The sequence below is a fragment of the Biomphalaria glabrata genome, chromosome 15 (genome assembly GCF_947242115.1).
Source record: "Biomphalaria glabrata chromosome 15, xgBioGlab47.1, whole genome shotgun sequence".
NCBI lineage: Eukaryota > Metazoa > Mollusca > Gastropoda > Planorbidae > Biomphalaria > Biomphalaria glabrata.
In genome coordinates, this window is record NC_074725.1 from 8,226,011 (window position 1) to 8,236,951 (window position 10,941).

At 38.8% G+C, this 10,941-nt stretch overlaps 1 protein-coding gene across 3 annotated transcripts in view; it reads right to left on the reverse strand.

The window, feature by feature from the left end:
* LOC106075121 (uncharacterized) overlaps positions 1–7,235 on the reverse strand; it is a 46,712-nt gene extending 39,477 nt beyond the window's left edge. Inside the window, exon 1 of one of the 3 annotated variants that reach the window (XM_056012052.1) lies at positions 7,013–7,235. The gene's annotated coding sequence lies outside the window, so the exon portion shown is untranslated. Of the gene's footprint in view, positions 1–154; positions 276–2,805; positions 2,828–7,012 lie in introns of those variants that run through there. The other 2 variants (XM_056012057.1, XM_056012054.1) reach the window with 2 other exon arrangements.
* Between the last annotated feature and the right edge of the window lie 3,706 nt (positions 7,236–10,941).

Genomic DNA, 10,941 nt, shown 5'->3' on the forward strand with positions numbered 1-10,941 from the left:
AAAGAAGCTTCTCACGCCTCAAACGAATCAATAATTACTTGAGGTCAACAAGGCTCGGAATGTAAAGTAAAGTTGATCATGATTTAGTACTTAGTAAAGAGTGAATAAAATGCAAAGACGAATTTATTTTCTAATACAAAATCTTAATTCTTACCTAAATCCGATTCGCATTGGGCTCCGCAATGGTTAGGGCCGGCCCTGCAAAGATCTTTGGCTTTAAACTTTGGTCTGTCTCTACTTAGATTCGCCCAGATCCGTTAATTAGTAATTCCCTTTGTATCTTTCAGTTTCCAGTTTCAGGTCATGTAACGTTGGGAGGGAGAGGGAGGGGGTGGGGGCAGTCACTGTTTGCATGCCCAGGGCAAACACCCTCGTCACAGCTGAACCTTTTGTAACGTGCACACCGCGTGGGTCACGCTGCCCTTGAAAGACGTTGCAATGACCTGCTCAGTGTCAACAATGGCCAGGTTGCACAATCGAAGGTGCGAGAACAAGAACATTGGAAACTAGGAAGGAAGGCGGAGGAATACAGCAAGAACATAAAAAAGAAGATCTACAGGTTTATTTATTTTGGTGATTGTAACGAAAGGAGAATCGTTGGGGCGTGGTCAATTAAATACAAGGTTGATCTGGGCAAACGAGGTCAAGGTTCTTTATGAAACAAAGGCACGCAGCATGAGCAGACGACGTTATCTAACATTTGTCATGAATACCACGATCACAATGTTAACTGGTGACGTGGCCATTGCTCAAACAGACAAGAATGCATTTCTAAATACGTGTTGGGAAAATGCCTTTCAAAATGATTCGGAGCTTTTAGTGGGTTGTTAGTGAACCCCATCAATGAAAAAGCCGCTGTTAGTTTTGTGTAGTCATAAAAGTATACACCACTTTTAAAACAAGACATACAAGTACGAGAGGTTGCATTAAGAAATGGACTTTTATCGCAAACAGTAAACCTTGACACTTGTAGGCCTATACATACAATTTTGTCATTTGTTAAAATAATAATAAAAGTGTTTACGTAGAACATGTTTGAATGGGTGTATATATATTTTCTGTCCTACAATTGTTACAATTCTGTTAACAGCAATTTTTTTAAAATAAAAATGCTCATGATATGTACACATCTCTATACATTTCTTAAAACGTGATTTAGTAGGCATAAATTATAACAAATCAGGTCATTTGTACGGGTATATATTTAGCATGCGCTAACGAGGCCTACAGTGTATTGAGCCATTAACCGTTAGAATGCCCCCACCACGGAGACCGAAGCTCACAAGCCCCTCCTTCTTGAATACCTGCAATGCACTCTGTACCTCGGAATCCTATTGGAGATAGCCTGTAGTTCTGATAGTGTCATGCTGAAAATGCCAAAACCTATCTCTTTACCTCCTTGTTGGGGGGCCGCCTCTGATTTTGTTCCCTTTTCCCACATCTCCACACAGAAACTCTGACCTTGACCTTTATCATCATTAGATGAGAGAATAGACGCCGCCCTTGACAAGTCTTATATGTGTTAAACTTATGTTGATAACTATTTCAGCGGCATTCATTTCTTTGACTCGAATGGAAGTACAGATCAACCGAGACTCTCAGTGTCGCAACCATTTCTTCAGTTGGCGGCAATTTGAAATTATTTTAGTACATGTATTGTTTCGTTCCAATTCAACGAAATTTCTTTATTTTTGTTGTGAGAGAGAGAGGGGGGAGTAGAGTTGAAAGAGAATGTAAGAGAGAGAGAGGGAGAGAGGGAGTAGAGTTGAAAGAGAATGTAAGAGAGAGAGAGGGAGAGAGGGAGTAGAGTTGAAAGAGAATGTAAGAGAGAGAGAGGGAGTAGAGTTGAAAGAGAATGTAAGAGAGAGAGAGAGAGAGAAAGAGAGAGAGAGAGGGAGAGAGGGAGTAGAGTTGAAAGAGAATGTAAGAGAGAGAGAGAGAGAGAAAGAGAGAGAGAAGGAGAGAGGGAGTAGAGTTGAAAGAGAATGAGAGAGAGAGAGAGGGAGAGAGGGAGAGAGGGAGTAGAGTTGAAAGAGAATGTGAGAGAGAGAGAGACAGAGAGGGAGGGAGGGAGGGAGAGAGGAAAGGAGTTGAAAGAGAATGTGAGAGAGAGAGAGAGAGAGGGAGAGAGGGAGTAGAGTTGAAAGAGAATGAGAGAGAGAGAGAGAGAGAGAGAGGGAGAGAGGGAGTAGAGTTGAAAGAGAATGAGGGAGAGAGTGAGAGAGAGAGGGAGAGAGGGAGAGAGGAAGTAGAGTTGAAAGAGAATGAGAGAGAGAGAGAGAGAAAGAGAGAAAGACAGAAAAGGTGTAGGAAGAACTGTGAAAGAAGAGCACTTGTATTACCTAGGCCAGTGCTTTTCAAACTGTTATACGCGTATCAATGGTGGTACTTCAATTCATTCCAACTGGTACTCGTGTTATTACCGCGTATCAATGTCTCAATTTTTTTTTACCAATCTAGAAATAATTGTTCTTAATATCTGACCTAGTTAGAGATAGAAAAATCGAGAAATGACGTAGTACCAGTCACATGCTAGTTTGGAGTGCCACACCTGGCTTCCCAGAAGTCATTTCTTCAATCCGATTTATGGCTTGTCTCAGTCTGGTTTTTTTTTTTTTTTAACCTGTTTTATCGCGTGAAAATTGTAAAATGTGGAGAATATACTCAGCACTGTCATAAATCAGGTCTCGTATAGACCTCCGCATACAATTAAAGTTGTTTTTATTTTTCTATGACTTTAACATTTTTTATAGTGATTCCTGACATTTTCTTGCAAAAAAAAATATGATTAAATGACAGTGGTACCTCAGTTCTATGTTCCCGTATGGTACTTCCGTTCCATGTTCCCCAGAGGTACTTCAGTTCTATGTTTCCGAGTGATACTTGTTCAAATTAAGTTAGAAAAGCACTGACCTAAAACACGACCAACAATAGTGCCAATTTAAAAAAAAAATGCTTATAAATAGAAACCATGGCATGTAACTCCCTCGTGTCTTTTTTTTGTTGTTTTGTTTTGTTGGTTGGTTGGTTTTTATCCGAAGGGAGATAACGGAGAGTGCAAAGTAAAAGCGCGTTGTAACACGAGTAGTTCACCCTTCAGATGGCAGCACACACGTTGTTTTGTCATGTCAATCATCTTCCCGACTAAACACTTCGGTACGTTGACTTCACTCTTTTCTTTGACTTTTTTTTCTAATACTAACGGACTTTAGGAATACAAACTGTCAACGGAGTTGGGGGGTGGAGGTATACACCAAGGGAGATAAGAAGAAAGGGAAATCAACACTTTTGTTTGACAGTTAACAAGCTTGTATAGGTTAGGGGCATTCTAATAAATGACTTACTGAGATGGTCTAAGACAGTTATACACTTTTTTTTTATATTTTATACTTGCAGACGTACTAGTGAGTGCTTTTAAATATAATGGCAATGTCTTCGATTCAGAAGATTAGAATGTAGTTGTAGTGTATTGTTTCACGTGACTACGCAAGCCCCATTTCCGACCTGCATATTTTGTCACACCTAATGCAGACAAAGCCGTTGTCCGCCGGAGGATTTATTAAGTATTCTGTTGTTCTGCGCCTGTCTTCGGATAGGGTTTTTCTTTCAAAGGCCAACAGCTGCAAGCTACTTTCCTCTATACCAGTGAGTTTAGCCTCTGTAGGGCACCTCTTTTACTCTATCCTCCTTCAAGCTTGCCAAAATAAAAGATCGCCTTTGGCATATGGTCGCCCCCATGTAGTGTACCACCCAGTGCAGCTGTCGAATGGTTAGTAGTGATTCCATACTGTCCTCATCAGTCTCAAGTAGGACTTGGTTTGTAGGGTAAGGTTTGTCAGCGGACGCCCATTATGGAGCGAAAGAGCCTTCGTTGGAACTGCCTTGAATGCCATCAGTAGAGCATCCAGGTTTCAGAGCCATACAAAGTGTGGTGAGGATCATTGCCTTAACTCTTTCTCTCCTAACTGACGATACCAACGTTGATTCCACCAGAATGTGGTAAATAATTATGGAGGATAGAAGTTAATAACATTGATTTTTTGTTGGTAGGTATAGAAGGCCTGTTACGTGGTAACAAGTTATTGGTCTAAACTGCCCACAGGTTAAGACGTCGCAGGTCAGGGTTCTATAACAATTGGTCTCGGGCGAAAAGACCGATTCCGCCATACATCCAACGGACTCATTCACCAATCGTAAACAAACAACATTTAGCCACGTGATTCTCTATCTCTCCTGTACAAATTACAATCTTATTTTAATACACAGTGGCTATCACGTGACAGTTTTTTTTCGTTGATGTTTCAATATTTTCACGTCACTAATGTTGTTTGTTTACGATTGGTGAATGAGGTCCATTGGAGGCGACTCAAAGCGCTGTTTACCTAAGCAAGAAGCATGTCTATTTCACCGCACACCAAAAAAAAATTGTACACTAAAGTTAATCATCAGTGCTGGCGTACGAGAGACCCATGACATGTTGCTGTCAGTGGGAACTACTTGTACTTAATAACATCTAGATTCTAGGTCAAACTTGGGCATTGGCGAGATATATAGAGGCCTAGCTCGTTTTTATAAACTACAGATGTTCCTCAAAAAGAGAAGATAATTACATACTACGCGTTAAAAAAAAAGGGTAGTTCCCATTTCAGACTATGCGATCTATACGGCAGATGATATAAAAGTCATCTTTTTCTAGGGCCCACGCTTAATAATGGTGTCATGTGGCCAGCAAAACGATCCTTTACTTTACTTTACTTAATGTCAGGTACTCATTAGATCTCGGTGGAGGCGCCCCAAAGATCCCGAAATAAAAAAATCCCAGTCTTCACCTGCATTCGAATCTAGGACCCTCCGATTAGGAAGCCTAGCCCTTTACCACTCAGCCACTGTGACTCCAGTTTCCATGTGTTAATGTAGTCAAGCATGTTAATTAGAGACTTAAACTCGGCTAAGTTATTAGTCTTCCTGATTAGTGTAGTCCGTTCCATCCTCTAATGACTCTAGGGAAGACAAAACACTTGTACGGATTTGTGTTAGAAATGTGCTTTTATCTTGATGTCTTTCTAGGACTTAATTATCTTCTTTTTCGAAGTAACGTCTGAAATACATAAGATTCTGAGTAACACTTGAACTAGAAGTACAACAGACTTAAAAGACGTGCCATTGAGTGGGAAAGAAATATTTAAAAAAAAACACTTGGCCAGTGGTAACAAGTGACCCTGGGGGTCCACCAGGGCCGGATTCAGGCTTGCTGAGGCCCTTAGTTTTTTGAGGCATGACTTGTAATCAACATGAGGCGATTTTCCTTTGCTCTTTCCTCAAAATATCCCTGGAACTATTTTTAAGGGGCCCCAAAGAAAGTGGGGGCCCTAAGCTATAGCTTTATGTTGCCTAAAGGTAAATCCAGAACTGGGGTCCACTATGCTTAGCGGAGTCATACTTCGACGCTACCCTAACCCTTGATGAGTCACGAGGTCAGAGAAAGAGATAAGAGACCGTGGTTGTGGTCATTTTAAGCATTACAAGACACTGGCGTCCTTGAGGTGATCACTTGACAGAAGACAAGGCCACGGGAATTTAACCTTGAGTTTAAGTAGTGCCTATCAGTGTTCTCATAAGTTGACGCAGAATGTATTTTTAGGTTGACGACTTCATATGGACGACAACGGGGCGGAGGCACGACTCCTATTGAGAGTCTGTGCTTGGGCGCCCTCCACATAAGCTATCACCCATCGTCTGCACTTGACTATTGAATTAAGAGGCTGGAGTTGTTGTTTTTTTAAGTGTTTGTTAAAGTGAAAAAGAAACGTAAATACAAGTATCACACAATCACACAATCATACAATCACATAATCATACAATCATACAATCACACAATTACAAGTAAAGGGGAAAAATTCATTGGTTATTTACAATATGTTATGTTAAAAGATTACTGTTTCCAACTTCCTAATAACAGTAACTTAATTTTTTTTAAAGACTATCCCTCATTTGTAAAGCTGATGACATTGTATACGAGTGATTAGTTCGCTCTTGTCGATCTTAACAATTAATTTATGATCGATTTTAAAAAATGACACAAATCCCCCTCCTTACGAAAGAAATCCTGGCTACTCAGAGCATATCAAAGTCTAGTTTGGTGATACAGATCCAGACCTGGTAACATTAAAACAAACAGTAGTCTAGACTAGAATACTGGATCTAGATCTAGTTAGTTCTATGGTACAGAAGATTCTAGTTAGGTAAAATAGATTTAGGCTAAAAAAAAAAACGCGAAAAGACCGTCTGCACGTCTATTTGTTTCTTTAAGTAAATATGTCACTGGAATTTCCACTTATGTGAGTTCAAGATACAGATCATATAGATCTGGACCATATTAAATTCAAGATTTTTATTACTTAATAGAATGTAAAATTTATAATTTTCCAAAATTAAGCTCATTACAGGCACATTACACTGCAAAGAAACACAAAAATTGCCTTGAATAGCTTTTAAAACATATTTTTCTAATTTAGCTGAAAGTCGCGTAAAGATTTGATCAGTATTTGTATCAACGCTTTAGTTTCGTTTGTAGTTCTATGTTTTTATTCAAACGTCTTTCAAAGTAGCTAATAACGCCCCTAAGTTTTTCAACATTAATTATGCAAAACGTAAGGGTCGGCTGATTCTTAAAGTTCTTGGCCTCCGAAATGAAGGGTCCCTGGTTCGAATCTCGGTGATGACTGGAAATTTTAATTTCGTTACTTTTAGGGCGCCCCTGAGTCCACCCAGCTCTAATGGGTACATTGACATTAGTTGGGGAAAAGTAAAACGGTTTGTCGATGTGCTGGCCACATGACACCCTCGTTAACCGTAGGCCACAGAAACAGGTGACCTTTGCATCATCTGCCCTATAGACCTCAAGCTCTCAACTTTACTGTAAAAACTTTCATTTTTAACGCACCCCAAAAACTAATGACAAAATGGACAAAGAATTACAATCAAATGAAAATATAGACAATGATTTACATACCTGCGTCGTGGAGCGTAAAGAATTTCACAGTTGACACACCAGCCCATAGTAGCCACGCCTTCAAACCAAGACCATGTATAAGATGAGTACATTTCTCAGAAGGGTATTTATTAGGCCTTTATTGTATAGAAAGCCGAGTGTAACACTTGCGCTATCAAATAAAATAGTCCCGCAATGGATAAAAAACTCAGCTATTGACTGTGTAATTGAATTGAAATGGAAGGGGAAACAAATCACGATGATACACACGCACAAGGTAGAAATTAGGACAGAGTTCTCTTTCTAAGTAAAAAATGAGACAATCGTGTGTTGCCAACTATGACATTCTCCAACCAAATTTGTCTAATTGCTTTAATTTTATGGTGTGTAGCCAACTATGAAAACGTCAGGCTAAGCTTGTTGACTTCATTCAGTGGGTCGCAAACTTTTGGTTCTCAACTGTATTTGAACATTGATGAATTATTATAATCGTTCAGGACAATGGAATCTATTCTATTTTGGCAATAGGATTTTACATAATTGTAAAAGAACTAGGTTTATTTTAAAATGTGTGTCATCTCTTATTATTATGATAGAAATAGCTGAAATTTAGAAAAGAACTGTGCACAAAAAGCCTAGGGAAAAAAAATGATTTTCGTTAAAATGCATTTTGTCTCATCCATTAAAAAACAAAACAAATATAAACCTACTTATGGCATAGAGGAAAGTAACTGGTAACAGATTGCTTCTAAAAAAAAAAGAAAAGGCTTTGCTGAAGACGTAGGCGAACAACAGCTTTGTCTGCATTAGATAGGACAAAATATAAATCTTTGAGTCAGAAAATTGAGGATGAGTGAAGTGTTTCACTGACTACGCAAACCCAGTTGCGACCTGCATATTTTCCCGCATTTCGTGCAGACAAAGACGTTGTCCGTTTGCTGTCTATATAAGTTTTCTTTCCACCTTCTGCACCTGTCTTCAATTATGGCTTTTTTTTCAGTAGATCTAGACTAAATATAATAAATCTGTGCAATTAGAAATATTTTACCAATTTCATACTTTTGGCTTTCTCACTACGCTTTGATCTTTTCATTTGTCTCTAAGCCAGTGGGAAAAAAAGGGGTGGGGGAGAAGAGTGTATCTGTGTCACTAATTGAATGTTAGTGTGATCGCTTATTAAATGCATAAAGAAAATTAAACGACCTGAATTCAAACTCTATGCCTCAAGCTTCCTCAAGCTAACACACTAACCACTGGGAAGTGCTTTTGAAAAATAGAAGGTTTTATTCTTTTATAGTTAAATTAGTGTTGAACTTTTAAAGCGCATCCTATTTCTCTCGACAAATTATAAAGGGGACTAATTCAATTTATACCATCACAGCAAGGTACAGATAATCATTCACACATTAAGCTATGACTAATTGGTTCTAACTAGTGATAACAAGTACTAATAAAATAGAGAGTTGACAACATTCCCATACTGTACCGCCACTAACAGTGAGAAAGCAATCCACGACAACATAGGTCCTGTTCGGTGGGGGGGGGGGATGGGACTGGTTAACGAAGCTTTTTTCCATTCCTCCCTACATGCATTGCTTGTTTGCTAAAAACTGCGTTGGGAGCCTACGGGAGGAAGAAAGCCTAATGTTTTTAGTTAGTTTTTTTTTGTCTCTGATCTTTACAATGAAATTATAAACAATATTATTTTCGCTGGTCTCTACAGCTCATGTCCCTGCATTCTTTTCTTTGTTTTATATGTTTTGGATGTTCCTTAAGATTCAACGATTCTTTGTTCCTAGCCCAAACCAACCGCAGTTGACCAGACAAACACGCGGTACCAATCAGCCATACGTTCTATACCTCAAACAATCATTGTTTTAAAGCTATGATAAAAAAAATACTTTTTATATTTAGCAGCTCCATTAATCAAATGAAAACGAATTCTGACAATATGTTGATATCGGCCTGTGCTAGATCTTGAAAGGAAGTAATTTCATAGGCCCCATGAGGTTAGTATCTGTGCTAAGTTTGTTTGTTGATGTTTATGTGATTATATATTACACCCGATGTTAGTGAAGCCATACCACAACTTGACTATGTTGACCCTGAAACATGTACTCTGACAGCACGCTCAAGTTTAAACATTCATATCTCTAACGCCCAACCTGAAAATGTGAACAGATTGGACATTCTTTCTCTTTTGCTGCATATGGGGGTTAATTACCTTTAAACCAATTTAATACGTGTTCCAGGAAGGTTTTGGTTCTAAAATTGTTAGAAGCATGTCAATGAGCCCCTAACACAGAGAGATACATGCAACAGATGGTGTATGGTAGAGTTGGATGTTAGCATTTATCTTTTGTATTACAGAGTTTTAAATAAAGGTTTTATTGCAGTCTTGATCTATTGGCAATATCATGCTACTGTTTTTTGTTTAAATTGTAACATAGCCATAGTGACCTAGTGTTTTGAGTGGGTGCATGGTGTTGTATTTATTTTTAGAAAAGTGTTGCAATCATATGGAGAAAAAAGTGTGTGTGTGTCACCTTCATTTATGTCTTAGTCTGTTAGATTGTTGTGTACCACACATGATGTATCGACCTTCTTTATCCAGTTCTCTCTGTCTTTCAGTGATAGGCCCGTCTATTATTTGATGTCTTCCCATCACTGTGTGCTTCTTTTTCCTGGCAGGCAAGCACTGTTCTTTGCAGTGAGACCTTCCTGTAGGCAGGGCCGGCCTAAGGCCACTGCAGCCTATGCAGTGGACCCCGCGCTAATTCCAGGTCTAAATTATTAAATTAAACCCTTATAACTTATATATAATAACCTCCTTATTTTCCAGGGCCTCCAGGAATCTTCTGGAATTTCAAAATATAAGAAAAATTCCTGGAAATCTCCTAAAATTATTAAAATCTCCTAAAAAGTAGACAAAATTGTCATTTTGGGGTGCCAATCCTATGTGTGTTAAAAAAAAAACGGCATTGTCAGCTGTTTTCGAGAACTGTCCATCCAAATGTTTTTTCCAATGAAGAATTTGCAAGCTGAATAAAGGAATTGTAATAAAAAGATTTGAGTAAAAGTAGAGTACTCCCCTTTCAGACCTTGCAATCTGTGGGGCAGATGATGTAAAGGTCATCTGTTTCTTTGGCCAAACGGTTAACGACCCCCCACGTTTACTTTCCCCAACTAAAGTCAGGTACCCATTTCGAGTAGGATGGACTAAGGGGGGTAATAAAAATCCCGAAATTAAAAATACCAGTCTTAACTGAAATTACAACCCGGGACCTCTCGTTTCGGAAGCAAAGCGCTTCACCGCTCAAGGACCACTCCCCCAAAAAGATTTGAACTTTACTATAAATACATTTTGCTATTGAACATTTTTCTGATAAGCCGACATGTGAGTTTGGACTAGCCATTAGGAGCTAGATGTCGGCCTAGCTAATATACAAGCTAACCCATGGAGGGTCGATCAAGTTCTGTATTTGTCTTGAAGCCATTCGAGCATAATAATTATATATTACATCTTGACACAATTGAACTAGGTCAGGGCATATGCTGGAAGCTATTGGAGGATCATGGCAATAAATTATGTTTAAAACTGGAGCAGACGAAAGTTTAAAGTTGAACTTCCGTGTTCAACCAATCAACGCGTTTCTAGTTTCACTTTCGATAAGTTTCGCAGTGTAAAATACATAGAGAACTCTTATTTGTCTTTGTTAGCGTAGAAAACAAAAGTTGAAGATGAAATAACTTGCAGTAACTCTGTACTTAGCTGACAGTTGCTCTCAATCGCGCTTGTTGATAGAGAGTACTACATTAGAAACATTGCAAATGATTCGTTTACAATCGGGTAAAAACATGTCATTTATATGTAAACAGTGATTTTTTTTGTAAATAAAAATATGTGCTGGTACTCGGTGATGGATGGGGGATGGGAGCGGGCAGGGTTT